Source organism: Bicyclus anynana, chromosome 14, assembly GCF_947172395.1.
Source record: "Bicyclus anynana chromosome 14, ilBicAnyn1.1, whole genome shotgun sequence".
NCBI lineage: Eukaryota > Metazoa > Arthropoda > Insecta > Lepidoptera > Nymphalidae > Bicyclus > Bicyclus anynana.
The window spans coordinates 11,680,330-11,691,387 of NC_069096.1; positions in this window are offsets into that span (position 1 = coordinate 11,680,330).

Below are 11,058 nucleotides of genomic sequence, written 5' to 3' on the forward strand. Positions count from 1 at the left end.
CATTTCTACTCTAATTAGTTTGTTGGTAACCAGTAACCATCCAGTAGAATAGACACATTTTTTTTTTTAATTCTTTACAAGTTAGCCCTTGACTACAATCTCACCTGATGGTAAGTGATGATGCAATCTAAGATAGAAGCAGGCTAACTTGTTACGAGGAGAATGAAAATCCACACCCCTTTTGATTTCTACACGGTATCGTACCGAAACGCTAAATCGCTTGGCGGTACGTCTTTGCCGGTAAGGTGGTAACTAGCCACGGCGGAATCCTCCCACCAGCCAGACCTGGACCAATTATTAAGAAAATCTCAATCGGCCCAGCCGGAGATCGAACCCAGGACCTCCGTCTTGTAAATCCACCGCGCATACCACTGCGCCACGGAGGTCGTCGTATTAACTTCATTGTATGCAAATGCAAATTATTTACTAGCGAGAGTTGTTAAATGAATGTCTACGAATGTAGTCTATAAAATCAACATAGTTATCACATCATTATCAGCCTATTTTGAACGGCCTATTACAAGACTACGTCTCGCTCTATAGGAGAGAGGATAGTATTGTTATTTTATTTTCTCTCTAACTGGTTGAACTATGTCAGTAACTTGACTTTTTGCGGATTTCTGATTCATATGAAAATAATTCCAGGCAAAACTATTTCTTTGACCTGCTGAGTTACTCTGAACTTTTTTTTTTGTATAATCTGGAAGTTTGTAATATGTAAAAGTTGAATTGAAACATTCCATTCCATCTCGTAGGTTGCCTGGAAGAGATCGCTTGTGAGCGACTAGGTCGCCTATAGTGCATTTTGTAAATTTTTTGTATGCATTATGAAACAAGGCTAAAACTCACGTGATACAATGTCGGAGTATGTCCGACTAGTTTTGAAGTCATGAGCTGCTTCTTATAACTCGGCACTATCCAAACTATAGTCTTTAGTCAAACAAGTTCGTTGATAAAACTTCCATGATAAGCGAGCGAGCGAAAGACTGTGCGAGTGTGAAATCGTGCGTCCGGGGAAGTGACTTTTTTTTTATTCTTTACAAGTTATCCCTTGACTACAATCTCATCTGATGGTAAGTAATGATGCAGTCTAAGATAGAAGCGGGCTAACTTCTTAGGAGGAGGATGAAAATCCACACCCCTTTCGGTTTCTACACGGCATCGTACCGGAACGCTAAATCGTTTGGCGGTACGTCTTTGCCGGTAGGGTGGTAACTAGCCACGGCCGAAGCCTCCCACCAGCCAGACCTGGACCAATTAAGAAAATCGACTAGACGTGCATCAGTCGTGGGTTTTTCATTCATCGCTACACACCCCCCGCCTCGCGGGCGACATCGGGACTGTTACGAACGAAGTTGCCAAGGTATAGTCGAGCATACTCCGACGTTGTATCACGAGAGTTTTAGCCGTGTTTCATAATCAATTAATATGAATATCATATTGTATGTTATTTGTGGTGTGCAATAAAGTGTATTTTCTTCTTTCTTTCTTCTTCCGTTCCATTCAAACATGCAAACACGGGAAGCTAATATAATGTGTATTAAAAAACGGACATTTCATTAATTTCATTGAAAATAACTTCATCATTATGCGCGATGAATTCGAAATTAAAAGGAACATACTCGTATTCATAATCGTGATCCAGAGCGACTACCGATGAATCCGGCCCATTTTTATTCCGACCACATCTCTTTCTGTGAATATTTCTGATTACGTCACAGAAAATGTATATTGGTATGTATATTCATCACACTTTAATCGTCCCTATTTAGCATTATTTTTTATTTGAACAGATCTTCAGAATTCCGTAGAATTATTACGCAGATAAAACCTAAATCTACTAGCTAATTTTGGGCTACTGGCTAATTTTGGCACCCTATAATCATAAAGCTCAAATTCGAATAAGTCGTGTTGTTGGCGAGAAGTTCGTCGACGAGTATAACGTAACAGAATACGGATCAGGGTCACGTGACCTTGACGCGAGTTTAACATTTTTTACTCATCCCCAAAAAGTGAAAGTCGAACAATAAAATAATTATGTGTATTTCACCTGGTAGCCGTCCCTAAAATAGCATTTTGATTATTATATTTATTTCCAATTCCAAATGCTTTCGGTGAAACGCTAATGAGCTCGATGGATCAAACATCCCCCACCTCGATGGATGGATGGATGGATGGATTCATTTCTTGATTTTTTATTTTGATTCTGTTCATATTCGGTTTGATTTATAAATATTTTAATTTTATTTATTTGATTGTGAAAAAATATGTCAGTCACAAAGGATGGCAGGTGTCATAAAACAATATTATTATTATTAACAAACCAAAGCTAAAAATGTACTTTTACATAACATAGCAAAATGCTATAATATAAACACACAAGGTTTCTGAATGCATTTTCAAGACTAGATTTTTCTCTCCAGTTAATCTTGGGCTTATGATTTTTGGATTTGTAATCAGATGATTAGTAACACTTCATTCAATTAGTTTCAGGAGAAGTGAATTTGATGTTAAGATGAATAGATATAACATCAAACAAACCAGTGGTTATAATAATATGCTAGCAGAAGCGTAATAAGGACGGAAACTTATTTGTCGAACAATGAGCAAACGGTCACAACACACCCTCAAGTTATGCGTACGTATGTTCTCAGTAATGGCAGTTTAATCCCCACTCAAATCAGCCATGAAAACAGCCCCGAAAAGCAAACAATGCTTATAAACTTAGACGGCGTGAAATATTGCCTGCGTTTTCCATCACCCCACTCTTTTGAAAGCTTACCCACTTTACCCGATACGATATTATTGACAGTCGCTTACCCGATATCTAGAGTATTAACTGAGAGTTAACACGGGGAAAAAATCTTATTCAAGTGTAAGAAATTGGTCCATGAATATATCCCGCATATAAAATTCATTTGAAAACAATTTTTCTAGAATCATAGACGATCAATTCATCTTCAGACCAAAGGATATTTAGTTTCGTTTAGTTAGCAGAGGTAACTGTACTTTAACGATTGTTGCAGCCACTAGGAGCATATTACCCGTATACCGTACAAAAAATGCCAGCTTTTGAATTATTAAAAAAATTAAAATCGCTAAATTGTTTCCCTTTAATAATATAAATTGTTTTTGAGGTGCTTGCATTCTCGTGTTTAATAATAAATTCATGTTTGAATCGAAATAGCCTCTCAACACTTATTTTTGTTTTGACCCATCATAATTTTTCTCCCCTTCTATCAGCCGTCAGTTGTTTGATTATTTTATAAGATTATCCTCTATAAACAGTTTAACAAGTTTACACAGTTCTACTTCTTTAGTCCTGTTCCTATGTATATTCTGCAATAATGAGTCTTTCTTTACCCTCCGCAACGTATACATTTTTTCTTTTACTGACTACTTACAAAACTATAAATAAATGATATCGTATCGAATACTATAAAAACTCTCACACTGTTTATAACACAAAGTGTGATTGATGTGCTCTTATCTTCAGACACGGACCCTCCCACCTTGAAATATGGACCGACATGCATATTCTCTGGATTAGGTAACGATTGCGAGGCAAGTGTTCAAGGAAGGGGTGTAAGATAAATGGATTTTCGTACTGTCTGAAGTCTGAGATGCCATAGTGACGTATGCTTATGCAGATGCTAGATATGTGGTTTATGAATTGTGATCGATTGCGTCTCGTTGCTTTTAGTTTACGTGATTAGAGTTTAATATTACTCACGATGGATGGAGACATAGTGATCTAAGATGGTCAAGCTTCGGTCATTCTATAAAACTTGAATGTTTGTTAACTTATTCTTCTGTGTAGTAAGTACGAGTAGGTTACTATGGAGTCTTAAAGTGGTGGCATTGACAGGTAGCAGGTCTACATCCTAAACCGAATTTTCTTTGGTATAGTGTAATGAGAAATCATGTCCTTATTTAGCTTCTTTCCTTTAGCTTCGTGGCTTCGCCGGTTATCATTAAGGGTAATTATATAAAACACCATTATAAACTGACAAAGACATCCGCCATGCTTGCTTACGTCCTGTTTTTACTGATAAAAAATTAGCAAGTAAATGAAATCTTCCTCTTCTTTTATTGTGGGTAAATAATACCGGATTTTATCTTGATTAGATAGGTTTTTATAGAACTTATTATGTCAAATACTAAGAAACGTTAATTGCATAAATAATTAGTAAATTACGTCAACAATATATACGCAATTTTCACCTGTTCATAATATAATTACACCTGATGAGTAGGGTTGTCCGTATACATAAGCCCGAGTGCTGAACGAAGTGCAAACAAAACTGAGGGATTCCCAATAATGAGAAAATTAATCTGATTCATATTCCTCTGTCAATGGGAAAGTGGCATAACTCAAAAAATACACTTGTTTTATTTTCTCAGATTTTCCTACAAGTCAGTTTTCATTATAAATGGATGAATCTGGGAGACCGAGTTTGGCTTGGGGTTTACATACGCGTCTTTTTAATCGACTTCAAAAAAAGAAGGTTCTCATTCGAACAAGATATCCAATTTTCGAAAGTGATATTACTTTTGATTTCGTCAGTTTGTACAACATCGCATTATACTTAAAAATTTGCATGAGCTAATTAGAAACTTTACGTTAGTGATCAGTTTTTAACCGACTTCCAAAAAGGAGGAGGTTCTACGTTCGACTGTATGTATGTTTTTTTTTTTAAATTATGTTATTACCAAATGTAATTACAATTACAATTGAACATTCCTGACGTTAATAAATAAATTGAATTTTAATTGGGAGCAAAAGACGCGTATCAACACGTCTTTTGGTCAATAAATTTTAAAATAAATAAATAATTTATTAATTTTGCTCTCAGAATAGAGTAATTAATAATCTGAAAATTTACTATTCATTAAACAACAAATCCAGGCGACAACTCCACTCTAAACTGATAAAAATTTATTGAGGTAAGCTTCTCTTCGAAACCGAAGCTTTCTGAAAAATATGTTGATTTTAAAATTTTCCATTGCAATCCAATAGAATAACAACTATGAGATTTGTTAATGACAAGAAATGTAACTTAATTTTGAGAAAATCACTGGTTAGGTAACTTTCACGTCGGCTGTCTGATTTGATCATCCCTTTTCAGTCGCAATCAATGAGTGCCAATCTAATTAACCGTAGTGAGTCGATAGTAAATCAGGGGATTAGATTAATTACGCAAAATGAGGAGCACAATCGAGTTTCCCCCATCGATGCCGAGGGATCGCATTATGGATTCGTTCACATTCAATATCAAGATTATAGTATAAACGGAAAATCTTGCAGAAAACATTTTATTTATTTCAATTCGATTGATTTTTGAAGTTATAGATGAGACTGAGAAAAATCTTATTAATTCTTAAAACTGACTTCAGAATTTTTTCTTTTCCACACAGAATTGGTTTTAAAAAAAAAATTAGGAAAATTTAAAAGAAAAACTAGAAATCAATAGTAGTAGTAATAGTATGAAATGAGATAGTTAATTTTGTGTAACAATGGGGATGATGTTACACAAAATTAACATTTTATTATATTGTTTGAATATATATTGGTTTGAATAAATTGATTTTTATGATACATTCTGGTAAATAAGGCAATGTTAACTAACTTTTACATAAAAAGCAAAGATTGTCTGGATTTTTGCAAAATAAATAAAATTATAAAAATTCAAAATCTATTAAAAATCTTTTATCGTATTAGACGAAAATTCATACAGTTTTAGCTTCCTTACATTAAATGTGTAATTTATCAATATTTGAACTATGTACAAATAACTAAGATATTATTAATTTTGTTTGAACGCCCATACAAATCTAACGACCATTATGACCTACTACGTTAAATCGTACCTACCATTTTGTATAGGGCGTTTTTCAGAGATCCGTGGCAGTGCCGCAAATCTGACCTTTTAAATCCGAAAGTAATTATCGCAGATACCCTGTTACTTTTAAAAAATTGCTGCACTATTCGCATACTCCTAATTTATATACAATTTAAAAAACTATCACCCCTATTGAAATCACTCCAATTATTTAAAACCTACTAAAATATTCAAAACAGAATTCCCATGCAAAATTGCTTAATTATCACTTTTCTGTTGTTTCTTTGGGTATTTTCTGATTCTCAAAAAAAAAATCATATTTTAAATTACAAGACTGGCAAGAGGAGATTAACTAGTTTATATTGTAAATAGGTTTTTAATCTCTAAATTAAAAAAAAAAATTACGGGCTAGGTAGCCCGTCTATAAATACATTTCAATCGAGATAAAGCATTGAATTTCAGTTAGAAAATAGATAGGTGCGTCAAGGTAATCACTTAGAGTGTATAGGAGACGTACCGACACATTATCTGAACGATTCTTGTGAGAGAAAATAAAAATATGATCCCTTTGAGGCTTCTGGCTTATCTCATTAAGTTAAAACGGTCTACTTCGCACGGTGACCAGTGCCTGTAACCACGTGGCACGACGAATCTCTTTCTACAATCGTAAACGCTTCGAAATTTAATAAATGTATGGGAAAGACATTTGCTATCGACAAGTCACGTGATCAAGTTATCGATTGGATCTGTTATTCCCATAGATTTGTTTAGTATTCAAAGCTTTAGCGTTTTTAGAAAGAACGTGCCCGCTACAGGCCCTGTTCTTGAAAAGTTGGTAAACGGGCTATAAAAATTGCTCAGCAATATTGTTATATAGTCACTCACATACAATGCTGGGTGGGTCACGTACTCGCAGTGGATAGTGACCCTGCTTTCTGCATCCATGGCCGTAGGTTCGATTCCCACAACTGGAAAATATTTGTGTGATGAGCATGCGTGTTTTCCAGTTGCTTTATTGTATAAGTACGGACTTTTTTTTTACTATTACCAACACAACACTCATAATAATCAACCCATATTCGGCTCACTGCTGAGCTCCAGTCTCCTCTCAGAATGAGAGGGGTTAGGCCCATAGTCCACCACGCTGGCCCAATGCAGATTGGCAGACTTCACACACGCAGAGAATTAAGAAAATTCTCTGATATGCAGGTTGCCTCACGATGTTTTCCTTCACCGTTTGAGACACGTGATATTTAATTTCCTAAAATGCACACAACTGAAAAGTTGGAGGTGCATGCCCCGGACGGGATTCGAACCCATTCCCTCCGGAATATGGAGGCAGAGGTCATATCCACTAGACTATCATGGCTCTACACACAACACTCAGTAACTAACATTTGAAATTTTTTGAAATATTACATCGACACTTGTGACATAACGTTTCACTTTTTGTGATAAAGTTTCACGTTTTGCGTTAAATAACTTCACTTTGTTTGAAAACTGGAAGTTTTGTTATTAATAACAGAACGTTAGATCATTAATAACGAACGCGCTAGCCTGTTCGTTCGATCTATCAATCTCTCTCATTTTTTGCTTCACGTAATCTCATCTCGAGGCTCGCATACTTTTACACTATATTGTGTTATAAATGTTTCTCAGAAACAAATTAAACTGTTGACAACTTCTCAATTTTGGTCATGCATGCTCCAGCTCCAGTTCCAATGTTGACATCAATATAATTCTATTAGATTCTTGATAAACGCTTCAAAATTGGAACACTAAAATAGGAACACAACACGATTTGTATCCCTATTTGAAATTAGTATGTTCCAACCATAGACAATGTTAGGAAATGGCAAACTCTGCAGTGAGCATACAAAAGATGTGCCAATAATTAGTATGTTCCCACCATAGACAATGTTAGGAAGTGGCAAACTCGGCAATGAGCATACAAAAGATGTGCCATTAATTAGTATGTTCGAACCATAGACAATGTTAGGAAGTGGCAAACGCTGCAGTGAGCATACAAAAGATGTGCCAATAATTAGTATGTTCCAACCATAGACAATGTTAGGAAATGGCAAACGCTGCAGTGGCAATACAAAAGATGTGCCAATAATTAGTATGTTCCCACCATAGACAATGTTAGGAAGTGGCAAACTCTGCAGTGAGCATACAAAAGATGTGCCAATAATTAGTATGTTCCCACCATAGACAATGTTAGAAAGTGGCAAACGCTGCAGTGAGCATACAAAAGATGTGCCAATAATTAGTGTGTTCCAACCATAGACAATGTTAGGAAATGGCAAACGCTGCAGTGAGCATACAAAAGATGTGCCAATAACTACCAACGTTGTTTGGTCAAGACTTGTATTGTCATCACATGAAATATTATAGCAAATACAATGCAAGGTATACAATGTACCTTATTGGTCCAGTAGTTTGACTATGCGGTGTAGGATCATGAGGTCCTAGGTTTAAATCCTAGATCGGGCTATGAGATACTGAGTTACTGATTGGGTATTTGTTATAAGAATTTTTCAGTATAATTTCTCAGCATGGAGTGTGGAAATTGGTGTCCGTGAATCGGTGAGCATGTTAACCCTTCGGTCCCAGTCATATTGTGGTAGCAGGGATTGTACCATTATTTTGTGGTAGAGGAAACACCTCGCGCAGGCTCCAGGACTTGTGACCGTGGGAGTAGGTTTAAGGAATCCCTTTAGAATGAATAAACACTCACCTTCCCGACATGTTCCCGACATGTTCTCCGTGCCCATACTAAACTATAGTTACAACACAAAACGTTATTGCACAAAATTACTAAAGCGACTGGCGTAACGGTGTATACGCTGCCTCACAAACAACATAACTAATAAATATTACTACCACCTTTTTTCTTTGTTTACAAGTTAGCCCTTGACTACAATCTCACCTGATGTTAGGTGATGATGCAGTCTAAGATGGAAGCGGGCTAACTTGTTAAGAGGAGGATGAAAATCCACACTCCTTTCGGTCTACACGACATCGTACCGGAACGCTAAATCGCTTGGCGGTACGTCTTTGTCGGTAGGGTGGTAACTAGCTACGGCCGAAGCCTCCCACCAGCCAGACCTGGACCAATTAAGAAAACCTCAATCGGCCAAGCCGGGGATCGAACCCAGGACCTCAGTCTTGTAATTTTACCGCGCATACCACTGCGCTACGGAGGCCGTCAAACCACCTGTAATCGAGGAAGTTGTAACATCTGACAGTGATCGTAAAAGAGTTTAACGTTATCACCATAAGCCTGCCAACTCGCATTGGGTCAGCGTGGTGGGTCTAAGCTCCATAACCCGGCTCTTATAAGGAGCCTGGCCCTGTAGGTACGCCAATTATTTGTAACATTACATTTATGTATACACAAGCGGCGCGACTTCGTCCCAAATTCCTTGGGTTTTTCTCAAATTCCTTGGGAACCATGGATTTTTCCGAGATAAAAAGTAGCCTATGTATTAATCCAGGCTATAATATATCTTAATACCAAATTTCAGCCAAATCGCTTCAGTAGTCGAGGCGTGAAAGAGTAACAAACATCCAAACAAACATATATGCAAACATCCATACAAACTTTCGCGTTTATAATATTAGTAGGATTTATACAATGTAATATACACCGTAGTTCCAATCCCGCTTTTAAATTAAAGCAAATAAGTCCATCGACGTTCAACAGCACGTATTTCTGATGAAAATACGCTTCATTATGATACAACTTGATGGAAAATTGAAAATAACCATTGCCAACTACGAGCCTGTATTGAAAATGTTTCATTCATTCTATGCTGAGCCGGTCTTCATCTCTGAAGTGTACTGGCTAATTAGGTTTTGAAAATGTTATTCCAACTGTTATGTTTTATATTAGTTTTTGCAAGCTCTAGTTCTTTCTTTTCCGATGTAAATTTATGTCCGTCTAATTATGTTTTTAATATGTTATTCCAACTGTTTCTATATTAGTTTTTGCAAGTTCTAGTTCTTTTTTTTCAAATGTAAATTTATCTGTATTATTAATATGCTTTAAAAATACAGATAATACAGGCCGGACAGAAAATATAACTTTATTTTGGTAAGTATGAACAGGTCGTAAATCTTTATAACCTGCTACCATTTTAAATTGGGCTTTTAGTATATTTGCATCATAATCATCATCATTATCGACCCATATTCGACTTACTGTTGAGCCGTAGTCTCCTCTCAGAATGAGGGGTTAGGCCAAATAGTCCACCACGCTGGGCCAATGCGAATTGGCACACTTCACACACGCAGAGAATTAAGAAAATTCTCAGGTTTGCAGGTTTCTTCACGAATTATTTCATTCACCGCTTGAGACTTTTAATTTCTTAAAATGCAGATAACTGAAAAGTTGGAGGTGCATGCCCCGGACCGGAATCGGAGGCAGAGGTCACTGAGCTATTACGGCTATATATATATATTTGCATGATATGGCAGAACAGCGACATATGTTTGTTTTCTTACCTAAATGAGATAGCGAATAGCAAAATTTTACTCAATACTTGACAATGTCATTCGTGAGTTGACTAGGGTTGAAGTTAGTAATAAATATAATGGAATATCTATAAGGGTTGGAGCGATTTCCAGTTTCCGGTGCAAGCGCTCGGACAGGAAATTGACATCAGTACCCCACCCTCTGCTCTCCAACAACATCCTGTGTACACACGCATTGTTATTCGCTATAGCATACCCACGTGACAATAAGTACTTGAACGCAATTTAAAAAAAAACAAATTTTATCTTCTAAAGATTAAAAGTTCTCAATAGATATATTTTTTTTTAATTCTTGTACAAGTTACAAGTTTCTTTTACAAGTTAGCCCTTGACTACAATCTCTCTTGACAGTAAGTGATGATTGTATAAGTTGGTTTTTACACGGCATCGTACCGGAACGCTAAATCGCTTGGCGGTACGTCTTTGCCGGTAGGGTGGTAACTAGCCATGGCCGAAGCCTCCCACCAGCAATTTTGTTTTTCTTATTTAATGTGTTTTTGTGTATCTAATAAAATAATAAAGATAGCAGGTAGTCTCATACTGATTTGATCGTCTGTGTAATCAGTTACGACGGTTACGAGATTTAAGTTCAGGATTACAGAAGACACATGTTTCAGATAACACTTAAATACAAGTTAAAAAATATAATATTAATCTCAAAAAAAAAAAAATACCT